The sequence below is a fragment of the Artibeus jamaicensis genome, unplaced genomic scaffold, assembly GCF_021234435.1.
Source record: "Artibeus jamaicensis isolate MK-2021 breed Jamaican fruit bat unplaced genomic scaffold, CSHL_Jam_final contig_1085, whole genome shotgun sequence".
Taxonomy (NCBI): domain Eukaryota; kingdom Metazoa; phylum Chordata; class Mammalia; order Chiroptera; family Phyllostomidae; genus Artibeus; species Artibeus jamaicensis.
This window is the reverse complement of record NW_026521214.1, coordinates 2,406,040-2,422,594: the sequence shown is the minus strand read 5'-3', so window position 1 is coordinate 2,422,594 and position 16,555 is coordinate 2,406,040. Positions and strand designations below refer to the sequence as shown.

General features: G+C 53.8%; 1 protein-coding gene across 1 annotated transcript in view; it reads left to right on the top strand.

Annotated features, from left to right (window-relative positions):
- COL23A1 (collagen type XXIII alpha 1 chain) overlaps nucleotides 1–16,555 on the top strand; it is a 278,834-nt gene that overhangs the window by 40,686 nt on the left and 221,593 nt on the right. The window lies entirely within an intron of this gene.

Sequence of the window (16,555 nt, the reverse complement as noted above, 5' to 3'; positions counted from 1 at the left end):
CTCCCCGGGAACTAAATCTAAATCTCTGATCACTTCAGTTTGCCTTCTGCCCGACCTTTTCCTGTGCCTAAACACAGGCCCACTTCTAAATTCTTACAGAACTAAACTGATGCCTGGCCTTCAGAAATCTCTCTCTCTCTCTCTGGTCTTCACATTTGAGAGGCAGGCTCTCCGTCAGCCCAACCTGAACGGGCTCCAGGCGCCCGTGGCTGTGCCCAGATTGGCACCAACTCCAGGCAGCCAGCTGTGGGGGACCCTGCAGCGCTCTGGCCTGTCTCCACCCCCTTCCCTCCAGGACGCTGGTCCTTTCTCCTCCTCTGCCTTCCTAGACCTTTTCCATTTCCCTCAACACCCGTCATTCTCACTTTTCCACATCGCATTCACTCTTTGCAACGTGAAAGTCTCCCCTTGTGCCCCACTCCTTCTGATTCTGGCCGGCCTTCCCGTCCCTTCTTCCCGGCAGCCTCCGAAGCCACATGGCGCTCCTGCAGTGAACATACACACACTTGACGTCCGTGTGTCTGCAGCCACAGACAGCTTCGTCATTCTGATGTCGGCGTATTCGTGCCGTCTGCCTCGTTATTCGTTTTCACTGCTTGTCGAAAAGAACGTAACACAGGCAAGAGCCGTTTCCTAAATGCAGCCTGATGAATTTCCAGACCCGACACACCTGTGTCCAGGTCAAGGGCCAGCACGTGGCCTGCCCTCCCAGCAGACCCTCCCACTGCCACCCGCGTCCACACCGGGCAGACTAGCTTTGCCTGCTGTGGACTCTGTGGTCGGATCCCGCGGTGCAGCAGACCCTTCGGGCCTCAGCCGAGTGGCGTCTGTATCCAGGTTGCTGCCTGCAGCCGTGCATCGCTGGTCTCCTCATTCTCATCCCCTTGTGTGGAGAGGGCCCAGGTTTGGGCTGTTGTGAGCAACGGTGCTGTGAGCCGCCTCGTACGTGTTCGTGAACGTACATGTGCATTTCTGTGTGTTTACACTGCCGTGAGAGGTATGCACAGGGCACAGTTCAGTGAATACTCCTTTCCAGAGCAGACGATGGTTGCCCGGGCACGCACGAGGATTCCGAGTGCTCCAGGAGCTCACCAGTACTGGGCGTTTCCTGTCTTTTTGCGTTTCGGCCTTTTCTTGTTCCGTTGTTCTTTTTTCTGTCCCTGGGCCAGCAGCACGTGATCTCGGTCACTAGAGTGTCCTGGTGACATCAGGGAGTGTTTGGTGCTTCAGGGTTGCCTTGGTGATTCTCAGGCCTCAGCCTTTCCCTATAAGGTTAACAATCTGTTTGCCAGTTTCTATTCAAATAAAAAGCTGCTGAGACTCTGAGATTCATTGACTATCGATATAGTTTAGGGAAAAATGGCATTTTCACAAGAGTGGGGCTTCCAATATACGAACATGGTGTGTTTGGGTCTTCTTTAACTTCACTGGGTAGTATTACTCAGTTCTGAGTGTCAAGATCTTGCCAATATTTTATTAGATTTCCTCCTTGCATTTACTGGTTTTGGATGCTGTGTTAAATAGTAGCATTTTAGAAATCTGGGTTCTGTTTCGGCTGATGGTTTTCACGTGTCTCCCTGTCTTCCAGCGCCCTCGCCCCCTCCCTGTTAGCTCCAACAGTTCACTGGTCTGTAACAGTTTCCAGTTTCTGGGTATTTTGTATCATATTGCCTGCAGAGTGTTATTGGTCTCCTATTCCCATATGTTTCATTTCTTTTCTTGACTTGTTACTTTGGCAAAGACCTACGGTAGTGCTGAACAGAGTTATTACCTCTTCTGTCCCAACCCATTCCCCCCCCCCACCCCGTTTTCATCCCTGAACTCGGAGGAAACATTGAGTTTGACCATTGCCTGGGGCTTTTAGTAGGTATCAGTCAGATTAAAGTTTTCTTCTTTTCTTTGTTTGCAGAGATTTTGTTAAAAGTTACAATTGGGTTATTAAAACGTGTCAAGCGATGTTTCTGCATTTGTGAGATGATCACATGGCCATTTTCCCTTTTTTTCTGTCAAAATAGTGAGTTTCGCTGACTGGTCTGAGAATGCTAACTACCCTTGCATTCCTGCTATAAACTTCCCTTGGGTGGGATATATTATTTTAATATGTTGCTGGATTCAATTTGCTAACATTTTGCTTGGGGATTTGGCATCTTTCTTCCCAGAAGGATGGCCTGTAATTTTCCTTTCTTCCGCTGTCAGGGTTGGGTCATCACGATTACGCCGGTCTCGTAAAATGAGTTGGGAAATGTTTGCCCTATTTCCATTGCCTGGAAGAACTAGGTTCGCATGGAGTGCTGCTTCCTCCTTAAATGTTTGGAAGAAAAACATCAAGACCTGGGGTTTGCTTTGGGTTTTAAATATATCACTCCGTTGTTTGAATAGCTATAGAAATCCGCTTCCTTATCTTTCTAATCGCTTTATTAAGGTAGGATTCCTGTGCCGTGCGATTCATCTACTTAAGGTTTTCAGCTCAGCGACTTCTCATTATGCACAGAGTTGTTCAACCGTCACCACCGCCACCTGTGGCACGTTTTCGTCACCCCCCACGGAAGTCACACAGCCCTTGGCTGTCATCGTCCAGTCTCTCTGTGACTCTCGGACCCCGACAGCCACCAAGCTCCCTTCTGTCTCTCTGTCTGCATATTCTGGGCGTTGCATTTAGATGGATCTGTGACTACGTGGCCTTTCGTGTCTGGCTGCTTTCGCTCAACATAATGTCCTCCAGGCTCATCCATGTTGTGGCGTGTGGCCTTCATCCCTGCAGGGCCTTCATCCCATCAGGGCTTCATCCCTTTTTTGTGGCCACACCACGTTTTGTTTATCCGTTTGTCCGTTGATGGACATCTGGGTTTCCACTGTTTGTCCGTGACAAATAAAGCTCCTGTGAGCATTTGTTTACTAGGTTTTCTGAGAACTTATATTTTTATTTCTCTTGGTCATGTACTTAGGGGTGGAATTGCTGACTCACACGCCTCATTATTTTTTATTGCTAAATCATAATATGGATATACCAAAGTATAGTTAACAAATATGTTCCTGACGGTCATTTAGACGGTTTCATTCCTGCTGTTAAACGATGCCTCAGGCCGTGCTGCTCGAAATGCGGTTTTTGAATGGGTGCCGGCCCTCGTTACGGGTCTGCGCCGAGATTGGGGTAGAAACTGAGAGTATTTGGAAACTTTTACAGCAATTTCACCAGTAATTGTAAGTCTGTTGGATCTAACGATTTAAAAAATGGGCTAGTGCTTTTATAGTTTTGGGGTTTTTTAATTTCATTTTCTACTTTATTGGGTTTCGCCAAAGGCTCGGGCCCGGACAAACGGGAAGTCAGAAGGAACAAAGCCACTGACGTCCTAGGCAGCGGGCGGGGCACCTTCTGTGCACACGCGTCTCCGCGGGGCTTGCTCCAGGGAGTGGGGGCGGCGGCCCGAGGAGGCTGCTCTCCAGTGAGTGAGCTGCTGGGGACTAGTTTGTGAGAAGGAAGGAGCGTCTCGCATTCAGATCCTTGGCACTAAGGGAGAACAGATAAACAAAACATAGCGTAGCCGCACGACGGAGGATTGCTCGGCCTTAAAAAGGAAGGAAATTCTGGTGCATGATACAGCGTGATGGGCCTTGAGGACGCTGTGCTCGGTGAAATAAGCAGTCACAGCAGGACAGACGCCGCACGGTTCCACTGACAGGAGCCACTTAGCGCAGGCAACCTCTCAGGGGCAGGAGGTACGAGGGCGGGTGCCAGGAGCTGGGCAGCGGGGAATGGAAAGTTGCTTAACGGGGACGGAGTTTCAGTCTGGACGACAAAAAAGTTCCGCAGATGGGTGGTGGCGATTGTCGACAACAGTGTGAATGTACGTAATGCAGCTGAACTGGGCGCTTCAAAATGGTCAACAAGAGGGAGAGCCCAGGACTCCCGTTCTCTCCACGTCCTCTCGTGTGCTCACGTGGAAGACGGAGCAGGAGTTCTAGTCTTCCTCTTCTTTTTTAAACATTTTTAATTTAAAAAAAGTTTAAAAAGACTTTATTTATTTTTAGACAAGGGAAGGGAGGGGGAGAGACAGGGAGAGACATCACTATGTGGTTGCCTCTTGCACGCCCCCTATTGGGGACCTGGCCCGCAACCCAGGCATGTGCCCTGACTGGGAATAGAACCGGGACCTCAAAACTGTTGTGTTGGCCGAGACAACAAGTGTGTTTTAGGCCTTTCCTCTTGATTTTAAAGTGCACTTGTATTTTAAGAAACGTGTCCAGGTGTTCCTGATTTATTTACACTTAAGTCATCATTGTTTGTATGTGTGTGAGTGTGTGGAGCAAGTTAATATCCAAGAAATCCTGGAAACGTTTCATTTTGGCACTTGCCTTTTAAGGCTGTTTATCGGAGGAATGAGAGGCTGTGTTTGGCTGGGGCCCCGCCGCCTTCAGCCACCCCAGGTCTGCAGCCACAGGGGCCGGTGGGGGTGGGGGGCATGGCTCTGAGCAGCAGCCTGCAATAGTCCTGGGGTAGCTGCCCCAGGCAAAGGCTGGGGCAAATAGCAAAGGCTGCCCACGGCAGTTACAGTTACAGGGGGTGCAGCCCACTAGGGCCACAGCCCTTGGCACAGGTCAGGCACCCACCCAGCCCCAACCTCAGTCAGCTGCCCAGTCATGGGGACAGTTTGTGCTCAGTGGTGTGCCTGGGGCAAGCTTGCAACACGCCAGCCACCCAGGCCAGAGCCTTCCGGAAAGAGACCCCAGCCAGAGCCGTCCCGGTGGAAGGCCAAGGTGGGCCCCAGGGCTGGGAAATGAGGGTCTCGGCCGCCCACCCTGGGGACAGACAGGTGGAGAAGTGGGAGAGGCCAAGGCTCATGGCCTTGGCAGTGAGAGGCTGGGAGAGACGATGCCACAGAAATGTGCCATGAGCTGTCCTGCTCAGGCGTCCCCGCAGGACACGCCGCCAGCTCTTCCACCTGGCATGGAAGGAGAGTGAGGTGACCCAGACCAGCCCAGGCCCTGGCCTCTGCCTTCGGCCGTGTGCACACGCAGCTTCTACCCTGGGAGTGCCCCTCTGGTGACCAACGTGCCCACCTCCAGCACAGGTGCCCTCTGGGCTGTGGCTCAGCTCCCAGACCGGCCGTCCCCACCCCCAACTGGCCTGGGTGGCCGGGCAGTCTGCCCACTCCTGCCCGGGGACTCGATGAACAAGGCCATCATTCTGGACCACGGCAGTCTGAGGATGAGTAAAGACAGGGCCCAGGTCACCCGTTGTTTTATGGAATAAACAGGTTTTCAAAGGGCAGTGTGACTGAATTGGTCCCCAACCCCGCCATCTGGCAGCGGAGGCAGGAGGCTGAGGGAACACAGGACGAGCCCCCATTTCGGGGTTCAAGCCCTTGGTGGCTAGCCTGACCCCCAGGCTCAGGAATGGAAATACCCCACTGCAGACTCACCAGGCAGCCCCTCACTGCCCCAGAGCAGCTGCTCGCCTGCCCCGACTCCCTTCACTTCAGGTGAGGGGACCAGGAACCAGCTCAAGCCTCGGAGGAAGTTCCCTGGCCCCGGGGGAGTCCTGGTCCCGGAAGCAGCCGGCGTCCTGCTCGTGGGTTGCCCGTCTCAGCTCCGCGTTCCCAGGCTGGTTGCGTTCCCAGGTGGCTCTTCCCCGTGAGGACAGTGGCAGCCCCTGCCAGCTCTGGGCCCACCTCCTACCAGCTCTGCAACTCTGGTGCCCCACAAGGATCCCGCAGGCCTGGCCACAGCCTCAGGCCCTCCAAACCTGTCACTGCAGCTGAGAGGGTGTGGCACTTTGCTTGGCAGGCTTGGGCCATGTGCCCACCTTTGGGTCAGGGGATAGGATTGACCCCACCAAACCCACACAGACCAAGTATGACAAAGGGGTGGGTCTCTGGGGGAACTTGGGGTGCTGGCGAAAGAATATGGAGGGACTCTGGCAAGATGCAACCCACGGATGCTGACCCACCTACTTTGTTCTCTTCTCACGCCCTCTTCCCTCTGTCCTCCAGGCCCTCCCAACCTCACCTCCTCCGGTCTTCTCTGATTACTGCACCTCCCCCTACCCCACCCCATTCCTTCTTCCTCTCCAGCGCTCCCTGGACACCCACCACCGGCCAGCCTGCCTCTGCCATGTTTGTTCATTACCTTGGGCCGTCCCTGCTGTCGGCGTTGTTGGGTTTCATTCCCCACACGTGTTGGGTGGTCTCTTTCCATGTGGGTGAAGCTCTTCCTGTGAGGCTGGGGCTCACTGCCTTTTCCCCTTTTGTACTGATGGCATGAGGCAAAGCCTCCGGGTCCTGGGTTCGCCCTGCTGTCCTGAACGTAGTCTGTTCCTAGCCTCCATGCAGCTTAGGCAAGTCACTCAGCCTCTTGTTGCCTTGGTTCCCTCGTCTCCACGACCAGGAGAAGACCTGCCACGCAGAGCCGCCCCCGCAGGGCAGGCTGTGCAGGTGGGGACGGAGCCCGCGGGGCGGGGCCCACACTCAGCTGTTGGGTGGGCGAATGAATGAGAGCTCGCGAATGCACCGGTCAGTTGCTGAGTCGCACAGTCTGTGGGACTCCAGACAGGGCGCTGGAGAGAGGAGCCCCTGTCCATCGGTGGAGGTGGCCAGGGTCGGCCCCTGCCCACCTGCCTGGCGCCAGGCTGGCCCGGAAGCCGGGAAGATCTGCAGAAGAATCGTCAGGTGTGCTCAGCTGTCCCCATTCAGTGGGAAAGACCAGGAACCAATCAGGTCAAGGCCCAGCCCAGATGCTTGCCTGGGCTGGGCAGCACCGCATCTGTCCCCCATCCTTTTGGTGACAGCGTGCTGGCTTTCTCTGGGTAAAACCCCCTCCTCTGATCCCAAGCTATGGCTTGGGGTGGGCTGACTCCACCACCTAGTGAAAAGCACACGACCCAGTCAGCTCCCCCAAAGCAGATTCCAGACTTTTCCCGGAGCCTTTGGAATAGACAGGGTGTTTTTCACTGGGGCTGCAGAAGGAGTGGACGTGGGCCTGGAGCTGCTGGGGAGGTGGGGAAGGGGAACCTTGACGGTGTCATTGGAGCACCTGGATCCAGCTGTGCCTGAATCTTCATGGATTTTTCAGTCAGGACAGGCAGAGCAGGCCGTCTGTTTTTTACATTAGTTTGACCCCATTCTGAGTGGAAGATGCAAGTCCTGACTGGTACACTGGCCTACTAAAAGCAGTTGTCCCCCGGAGATCCCAGCCGTGTGACACCAAACCAATTTTCCTATTGATGCTCCCTCCCTCCCACGGGTGTTTGTGGGGGTTTTGTTTCTTCCTTTTTATTGAGTGTATTGGGGTGACACTGGTGAACGAGATTATACAGGTTTCAGGTACACAATTCCACAACACACCATCTGTACACTGCGGGGTGTTGGCTCCTTCAAGGTTCTGGTTCGGGATCAGCTGCCCCACTGTCACGGGCAGGAGAGGTTCTTGGGAAATGGCGTCTGCAGCGAGGGGGTGGCGGCGTGTTCACAGCCCAGGTGCCTCGGGAACAGAGCAGAGTGGCAGTGTGGCCCCGTCCCAGAGGTGCCGGGCGGGGGACACGTGTGAACCACATCGAGAAAAGTCTGCCCCCCCTTGGGCACCCTCCAAGGTCTCCTTTAGGTTTTCCTGTGTTTGCCGGTTTGAACTTCACGTGCGCTGCTGGTTTGGTCATGGAAACAATTGCAGGCACTGAGACAGCGTGGCAGGGGATGAAAGAAAAGGCTATAAACGCACCCGCCCCAGCGGTTCCAGGGGCTCAGGGAGGGAAGCCCCCATCTGTGGTTAGAGAGGAGCAGAGCTGCGGACCTGCTCCTCCCCGGCCGGTCCCAGGGAACCGGCTTCAACTCCGGGCCACCTGAATTGCTAGGAATTGTCCACACCATGGAGTTTTTAAAAATTCAGTTTTGGGTTCGGACAGGAGGCTGCACTAGGGACGTGAAGTACAGAGCAAAGGGTGCACGGCCGTTACTGGGCTCCCTCTGCGCCAGAACTGTACGGCGAAAGCCCCACTTGGGGCCCAGGATTCAAGACGGACCTTCTTACTCTCGGACGAGGGGAGACTGCAGGCATGAGAAGGGCTGCCCTTTGGAGAAGTAATCGGAGGTGCCGGCACGCTGACCCGGGAGCCTGGGCCGTGGCCGGTCTGGGTGCTGGGCGCCTGCCTGGATTCTGGCTTCTGGCTTCCGGTGCCAACCAGGTCACCAGACTGCCTGAGGGTCACCGACAGCCCTGCCACCCCCATTCTGCCCTCCAGTGATGTCCCCGTTGTCCTCAAACGTAAGCTGCTTGCCTATCCTTGGGGACTAAGGGACTAAAAGGCTAGCGGACACAGGGCATGGGCAAGGATGGCTGTGTATGGCCTCGTGTCCTTGCTGGACGATCAGTGGGTGGGTGTGTTCAGCTTTCCGTGCCCTCCCAGCTGCTGGTGACGCTGGCAGGGCCTTTCCCTGCCCCAGGGCAGACTCCTGGGACCAGACTTCTGTCCCTGTTAAAAATACGTTCCGGCTGGCTCAATACGTGTATCTTAATTGGAGAGTGGAAAACCCTACCCCACAGCTGGTCTGCTCCCAGAGGCAGGCACATGCCGCTGAGCTCTGTCCCTTCTCTCCGGCTCCGAGTGACAGAGAGCAAACCGTCCAGGTCCTGTTTCCGAATTCCAACTGGTGCCCTGAAAACACACTTCAGGTCTCAAAGGGCAAAGACACCTCCCTCCGGTCACCTCCGGACGATTTCAATGTGTCTACACCACCGAGCCACGCGGCTCGTTCCTTGGTAGGCAAATGAGAATTGTTACTTTGCTAAGAGTGCCTGTGCCATTTTTTTATTTTATTGTGATAAAATATTTTTCCACTTGAACCACTTTCAAGCGTCCAGTTCAATGGCGTTAATTGTATTTATAAGGTTGTACGACCATCATCACACTCTCTTCCCAAACTCCTTCCTCCCCCAAAACAGACACTGAGTAGCCCTAGGCAGTGACCCCCCATCCGCCCGACCCCCAGCCCCCGGTGCAACCTCTAGTCTGCTCTCGGTGTCAGTGAATCGGCCCAGTGTCGATGGTTAACAAACGCAATCGTACAACGCGTGGCCTTCTTGTTGGGCTCCTTTCACTGAGCACAGTGTTTCCGAGCGTCATCCACGTCTGAGTATGAGTTAATGCCTTCCTTACTCCTTTTAGTGACTAAATAGTCGTTACCCCTGTATAGACTACATTTTGTGTTCTTACATGTTGGTCTTGAACAGTTTGGAGGAGTAAATTTAATATTAAGATTTTTATTCCTATAAAGCCTTCTTTTTATAACATGACTCAGACAATTGAATGAAACGGAAATAACATTTATCGATTATTGTCTGTAAGCCAGGCCCTAAGGCATCTCACTCAATCCTCACAAACATGGATCAAAGTCCGTATTATCACTTCACCTTGCAGACAAAAACTCTGAATCCCAGAGAGGATGAGGGACTTGTTCAAGGTCACACAGCTACTGTGTGGCAGAGCTGAGCTTTGAACTCTGGTCCACATAACTCCCAAGTCTAAGTGTTCCCATCCTTTCTGCTCTCTCACTAATCATGGAGACAATGTGGTTCCTGCCACTTTGTCACTTTCTGAGCTGTGACACTGATGCCTTCTTCCCAAGCACATCGACATAGCCTTGAGCCCTGGCCCAAGAGGACCCAGGTTTTGTCCTTTGGCTTCAGCGTGTCCATATCCGCTCATCGGTGACGTGGGGGTATTTGTAGGAGTCACATGAGCACCTGCTTGTAGGAGGTGTTATGGGAGCTTGGAAGAGGCCTTTGAGAGCTGAGAGGTCTGTCTGCACTGCAGCAGGGGAACCAGTGACCAGGTACCTCCACTCAGCCCTCTGCTCTGGCAGCTAAGTCGAGGACTGTCCAACTTAGGTGATCCCACATTGATTCCCTCCTTTTTCATTCCTACCTTCCCTCTGACCATCTATCCATCCATTCATCTGACACTCACCCATCCAACCATCCCTACCTTCATCTGATCATCTGGCATTGATTCATCCGTTCACCTATCCACTCATCCATCCATCCATCCATCCATTTATCCATCCATTTATCCATCCATTCACCCACTCATCCATTCATCCATCCATCCATTTACTCATCCATCCATCTATTCATCCATCCATCCATTTATTTGTCTATTCACTCATCCATCCATCTATTCATTCATCCATCCATCCATCTATCCATTCATTCATCCATCCATCCATCTATCCATTCATTCATCCATCCATCCATCCATCCACTCATCCATCCATCTATTCATCCATCCATCCATTTATCCATCTATTCACTCATCCACCTATCCATCCACTCATCCATCCACCCAGCCATCCATCTACCCACCTAGACAATACTTGTCCCAGGCTTGGTGGATGCTAGGTGCTGTGCGAGGCTCTGGGATACAGCAACGGGCCACACTAATGAGCAATGAGATAAATATTCTACTACAGAAGATGGATCTAATCTCATGGAGCACTTTGGCATCTTAGTTGGGTGGAGGATGGACTCGAGGGGCCAGACCTTGGGCACAGGCTGGGGGCAATTGAGGAGGCTGCTCAGTCATCCTGGGCAAGAGGAGGTGGCAGCGGATTCTTGCAGAGCTGTTTCAGGGTGGAACTTCTGGGGCTGGGGCTTCATCCCCTATGGGGGAGAGAGAGGCAAAGGGCGCAGGAGGCCTGTGTGGCTGGTGAGGGTGGCCATGAGGACCAGGAGGGAGGGATGGGTTGGGTGGAAAAGAAGATCATCAAGGTGGACCATCACCGTGCAGCTGCCCAGGATGCTGAGTATTTGGTTCAGAGCTCACGATCTACAGTAACAGAAGCTGGGACAGGAGGTGAGCTCTCTCAAGAGAGCTCTGGTGGTGGTGGTGAGAGGGCAGTGGTGACAGGGGTAGATGGGGCCTGGTACCCGGGGGAGGAACTGCAAAGGTGAATGGGAAGGGGGGCCCTCTTCCTTCTCAGAGAAGAAGCAGGGTGGAGAGCAAAGCCGGGGATGGGTGTCCCGAGTGAGCCAGTCACTGGGGTCAGGCAACACCAAGCACTGAAATATGTTCTGTGGATGTGGCAGTGAAGAGGTCACCTTAAAATGTGGTTGCGTTATTTAGCAGAAAGATTGTGGAGGAATGGTGGGAGGTGTGGGGGAGGGGACGAGATGCGGCTGAGTGGGCAGCGCCTGGAGGGGCATAGACAGAGGGCAGGAGCCGCCTCAGGGGAGTGGGAGACCGTGGCTGGAGGGGTGTGCTGTCAGGGGTCCCGAAGAAGCAGGAGGAGGTGGGCTCCACACGCACCAAGAAGGACTGTAGGTGTGGGAGGCTGAGAAAGTCACCCCAGGGACTCGTTTCCTCGCTGGAGGGGGAGGCGTCCTCGACGTTGCAGGGGGTTGTAGAGACTGGCGCTGAGTGGAACAGAGGAGAAAGGGCTCCAGGCTGTGGGAGACATGTGCACAGGGCAAGCCTTCCCTCGCTACACCCCTTCTATGCAGGTCAGCTGGGCAGGGCCGCTGGGGAGCAGAGGAAGGCCCAGGGCAGTGTGGCTTCCAGAGGGAAGGGCCCTGCGCCCACCAGCCCTCCTCCACATCTGCAGCCCAGCCACCCCAAGAAGCTGGCCCTCCCACAGCTCGTTGGTGTCCGTTAGAACAGGCAGCAACTTTCTTTTGCATGGAGAAGTTTTGCTTCAAAGAGAGGGATTTTATTTCCTTTAGACTCTGGGAGGAAATAAATCTAAAAATCAGAACTTCAACAGAAAACACAAATGGGCTTTGGTTCTTCTACTTGGCTTTGCTCCTAGTTAAGTAAGCCAAGCTCTGAAAACGCTGAGTCATAACTGGAAATGACGGCCAGCGGGATGCATCTGTGGGCCACAGTAACCTGTGCCCTGTGGAGAGCTGGGATTCTGAGGCTGGGAATACGGGACCGGCACCTGGACTTTGGTATTGTTTCCTCCTGCACATGTCTGTTGCAAACGTGGGTTTTTCCACAATGGCCCACACCCCTGACTTCCCTCAGCACCCTCTTGGTGCACTGCCGGGGGCAGCTGGGACCGGTCAGTCCCGGGTCAGCTGGTTCACATCAGAGCCCCAACCCCTGTGGCCCCTGAATGTGGGACCGAGGGTGGCGATGGATTTTGAATCAATCGATTCCTCCACGAAAGAGTATCCAGCCTGTAAGAAAGTCTTACAGGAGTTTATCTGAGCCACAATTTTGAGGACGTGCCCAGAAGCAAAATCCCAAGGCCTTTTCAGCTTAGTTCATACACCAGCAACGGGGAGATGGGAGGAGGGTTCCACAGTCACATGAAATCCGTCGGTGACAGATGAAGGGGATGAGAGGAAAGGGGAGCAGGGCAATCTCTGGGACTGGACAGAAGCAAAGTGGAGAACCACAGACAGAGGAAGCCTCGGGCCTGGGACCTGGGACCTGGGACCGGACCACCCACCACGACCGCTTAGTGAGGGGTTTTTATGTTCGCACCACCCTTCGGTCACATGTTTGTAAGGCCCGCCATGAGCTCCCCTCCACCGTCCCCTCCCCAAGCTTGTCAGGTTTAGTGGGCGGCCCCTTCATTGTTCACAGATTGAACTGACGGAAGGATAACGAGGGAATCTCGGGCTCCTGGCAGGGAACGTGGGTTACAGGGTCTGTTTCGTGCCAGCTCACCCCCTCGGTCGAAACCATGTGCCGTCACTGGAATGGTCTTCCCGGTGCCTGTCTCCAAAATCCCTCCTTTTCTCAGAAACTTTGGTGGCTCCCTGTTGCTTCAGCGTGGAGTCCGAATATCCCAGGCTGGCCCAGCTCCGGGCCTCCATGCCAGACAGGATGCCTCCTCCCTGCCCTCCAGACCTGCTGGCTCAGCCTGCCTCTGCTCCTGTATCCAGGGTCCTTGGGCCCAGAGCAGCCTGCCCTCGGCAGTGTGAGATGCAGGGTCAGGCCGTGGATGAAGGCTTCCTGGGTATAGGGTGGGAAATGGCCCAGACGCTGTGAAAAAGTGTGGTGGCTCCTCAAGAAATTAAAAATAGAATTGCCGTATGATCCAGCAATTTTATTTCTGGGGACATACCCAAAAGTACCCACGCATTGAAAACAATGCGTGGGAGAACCAGTTGTCCACTCGTGTTCGTAGCAGCATGGTTCACCACGGGGAAAAGGCGGAAGTAACTCAGACGAATGGATAAACAAAGTGCACTGTGGGCACACAATGAAATATTATTCAGCCTTAAAAAGGAAGGGAATTCAGACACATGCTAGGACACAGATGAAGCTTAAGGACATTGTGCTGAGTGAAATAAGCCAGTCACAAAAGGCCAACGCTGCATGATTTCATTAATACGAGGTCCCCAGAGTAGTTGCATTCAGAGACAGAAAGGGGGATGGCGGGGGGGGGGGCGAGGCCGGGAGTTCTGCGCAGGGGGGCAGGATGGAAAGGGCTCTGCAGAGCCACGTGGTGGCGCTGCCCCCAGCGTGCCTGCCCTTGGTGCTGCCCACTGTACACTTAGAAATGCCAAGTTTCGTGTGATGCATATGTTACCGCCGTTTTAAAAAAATACATTTTTTTAAAAAAGTGGAAGACGATTGAAAAAGGTCAGTGAGAGAGAGAGAGAGACGCCTTAAGAAGACCCCCATCGGTCTGCAGGGACCTTGAAGCTGGAGGAAGGCGCCCCGGGCAATGGCAGGGGCCGCTGGCAGCTGGGGCCCACCCTCCATTACAGCCGGCAGGAGGATGGGGCCTCCGCCCCACAGCAGGAACTGAGTTCGCCAACAGCCCGAGTGAGCAGAAACAGATTCCCTCCCACCCCCGACCTCCAGAAAGGGGCGGAGCTTGCTGACTAGCCTCTTGCTTTTCGTGGGAGGAAACCGGTACTGGACTCTACCAAACTCTGAGGATGATTAGTATGTGTCGTCCTAAGACCCTGGGGTGGGGCGGCAGAGGAGATTGTCTGGCTTGGAATCCTGGTGGTATCCCTGTTCCACCACGTGACCTTGGGCAAGTTTCCTAAGCTCGGTGCCTCAGTTTCTCCACTGGTAGACGGAGTATCTGAGTGCACGCATTTCACAGGTGTAGGGAGGTTTAGCGGAACCATCGGAGCTGCAGTGTTACAGCCAGCAGGCTGGGGCCTGGCATCACCTTGCGCCCTGCCCTCCCCCCCCCACACACACACTGCTATTGTTCTCCTCATTCCCCCTGGGCCGTGTCCCGTGCCACCACTCTCCGGGACCTCACCTGAGCCCATCTTGCCCTCTGGAATGAGGACTTACTACTCAGTGGTATCCTGCCTTCATCCTCTACATCTGCCCCTTGTGGGCATCTAGCTGGAGCTCCCAGGACACTCCGCTTTCTTTCCCGCCGGGGGAGGGGGGTGGGGGTGGGGGTGGGGGTGGGGGTGGGTAAAGGTCAGTGTGGTGCAGTGCTGTGCACACTCACTCCAGGTTCGAGCCCCCGCTCTGCCTCTTACCGGCCGTATGACCCCGGAAACCCCCATCATCCTGATGATAGGGTGCAGGAAGTGGTGGAGAAATGCAGGGGAGCTTGAGCAGAGCAGGCACAGAGACAACATTAGACCAGCAGGTCTCCACGAGTCCAGAAGGGAGCCCCACCCTCTGCTGGAGCTGCAGGAAAGGGGGTCTGCAGGCCCCTGAGCACCTCCTCTCCAGCAGCGAGGTCCTCTCTGAGCCAGGCACCCCCACCCCCACGGCGCGCACATCCCTGGCACAGAGCCGCATGTCCCATGGGCCTGTCTGTGGATCCAGATCTATGTCCCACTCTCAGGACATAGGTCTGTCCCCTCGGCCGGACGGGGGCCATGTGAACTCAGCATCCTGCACCTGCCACAGCGTGGACATCCAGGATACATCAGGTTCAGGAAAGCCTGTGAATAATATTCTCTTTCTCGGACTGGGCATCCTATGTGTGATCTACACAATGCATGCACATCTCTAGCTGGACCCATAGACTGATCCTTTCCTCACCATGCAGAGTCGTGCAGTGGATATTGCTGCTTCCAACTGCTCAGTAGTCCACGGCCATGTCTCTGTGTGAGTAACTACACTTCCGCACCCACCTTAGTGCCCAGGCTGCACCGAGTGTGCGCCAAGATGCAGCCAGTTTCCTCCTGTTGGACACTCAGGCTGCTTCCTGGGTTTTGTGTGTATAAACAGTACTGCAGCGAACAGCCCCCCAGCCCCCCCCACCCCACACACACAGTGGCTCATCCACCTAACTGTCCTTTGATGAATTCCCAGAAGTGGAAATGCTGCGTCAAATGATTTGTAAGTTTCTAAGCTTTGGTCACACACACAACAGTTCCAAGTTGGCCTCTCAAAGCATGTTTGTTCACCTATTTCTAGCAATGAGTGGTATCGCTTCTTTACAACTTTTTTATTTTTCATTTTAAAATTGACAGTATATCATTGATATCTGAGGTGATAACATGCCGATCATTGCATTCTTACGGCGTGTTCAGAGTTATCACCACATTTAATTTCTCCCTGTAGGGTCTCTCAAGATCCCTTTTGTATAGATGGATGGGTCTCGGAAAGGAGGCTTAGGAGCTGCCTGAGGGTCACTGCGGATCAGATGACCTGGGCCCCACAACTTCCTGCTCCTACAGCCACAGGAAGGCTCCCTGGGAGAAAGTGCCAAGGAAAGGGTTGCTACGTGGGCTAAACATATTTTTAAAGCTTGTCATTCTTTGCATGAGCACGCCTCCCACTAGCAATCTGCAAATGGTCTTATTGTAGGGGTGGTTGGGGAGAGAAGAAGGAACAGCAGCTCCCAGCCACAGGTTACAATTAGTTCCTTCCCGTTCAAGATAGCGATTTCCAGCGGGGAAACCCCTTTGCTCTGCAGCCACTGACAGTTCTTGAGCTGAGGCCACCAATTCAAAGGCCATGTGACTGTCAGGTTCCCACCTAATGGCATTACGAGTGAACCTACAAAGAAAATGGGCTTCGATCTGTTCTCGGGGGACTTGTCCCCAGGGGATCTCCAAATCTCCTGCTTTTGGTGTCACACACACCAAAAAAAAAGTGGTTTTGTTCTCTTTAATCTAATGAAAAACTGGCAAAATGAAAAATTTGCCAGGGGGATGAGTTCATGAGAGTAAACCCAACCCCAACCCCTTAAAATACAATTTCTAGCCTTTTGTTCCTCTGTTTACATAGATTAGTTGTAATCAGTAGCATGTGCTGTTCTGTATTCTTGGTTTTCTCTGAGTAAACATTTTTCTCCATTCGAACACAGCCATCCTAATTATTTCAACGGTTCCATGGTAGTCCTTCGGGGGGGGTGCACCCGGTCCCTTGTCCGCCATGTGCCTCGTGTCCACATTTTTGTATTATATGTGACTCTTCATGCAAACACTCTTGCTTTTGCTTAGTTCAGAGGAAGAAGGAAGCCCAGGAGAGGGTTCTCTGGAAACACCCACTGGGTCCCCTGTGTTTCTGAAAGGGGTGTGTGAGCACAGCCTCATCAGCACTGGGCGCCACCATTGAAAAGAGAAAAAACACTTCCTTCTTCACCCCTCAGGGGAACAGAAAACACAGACTTACTTATGC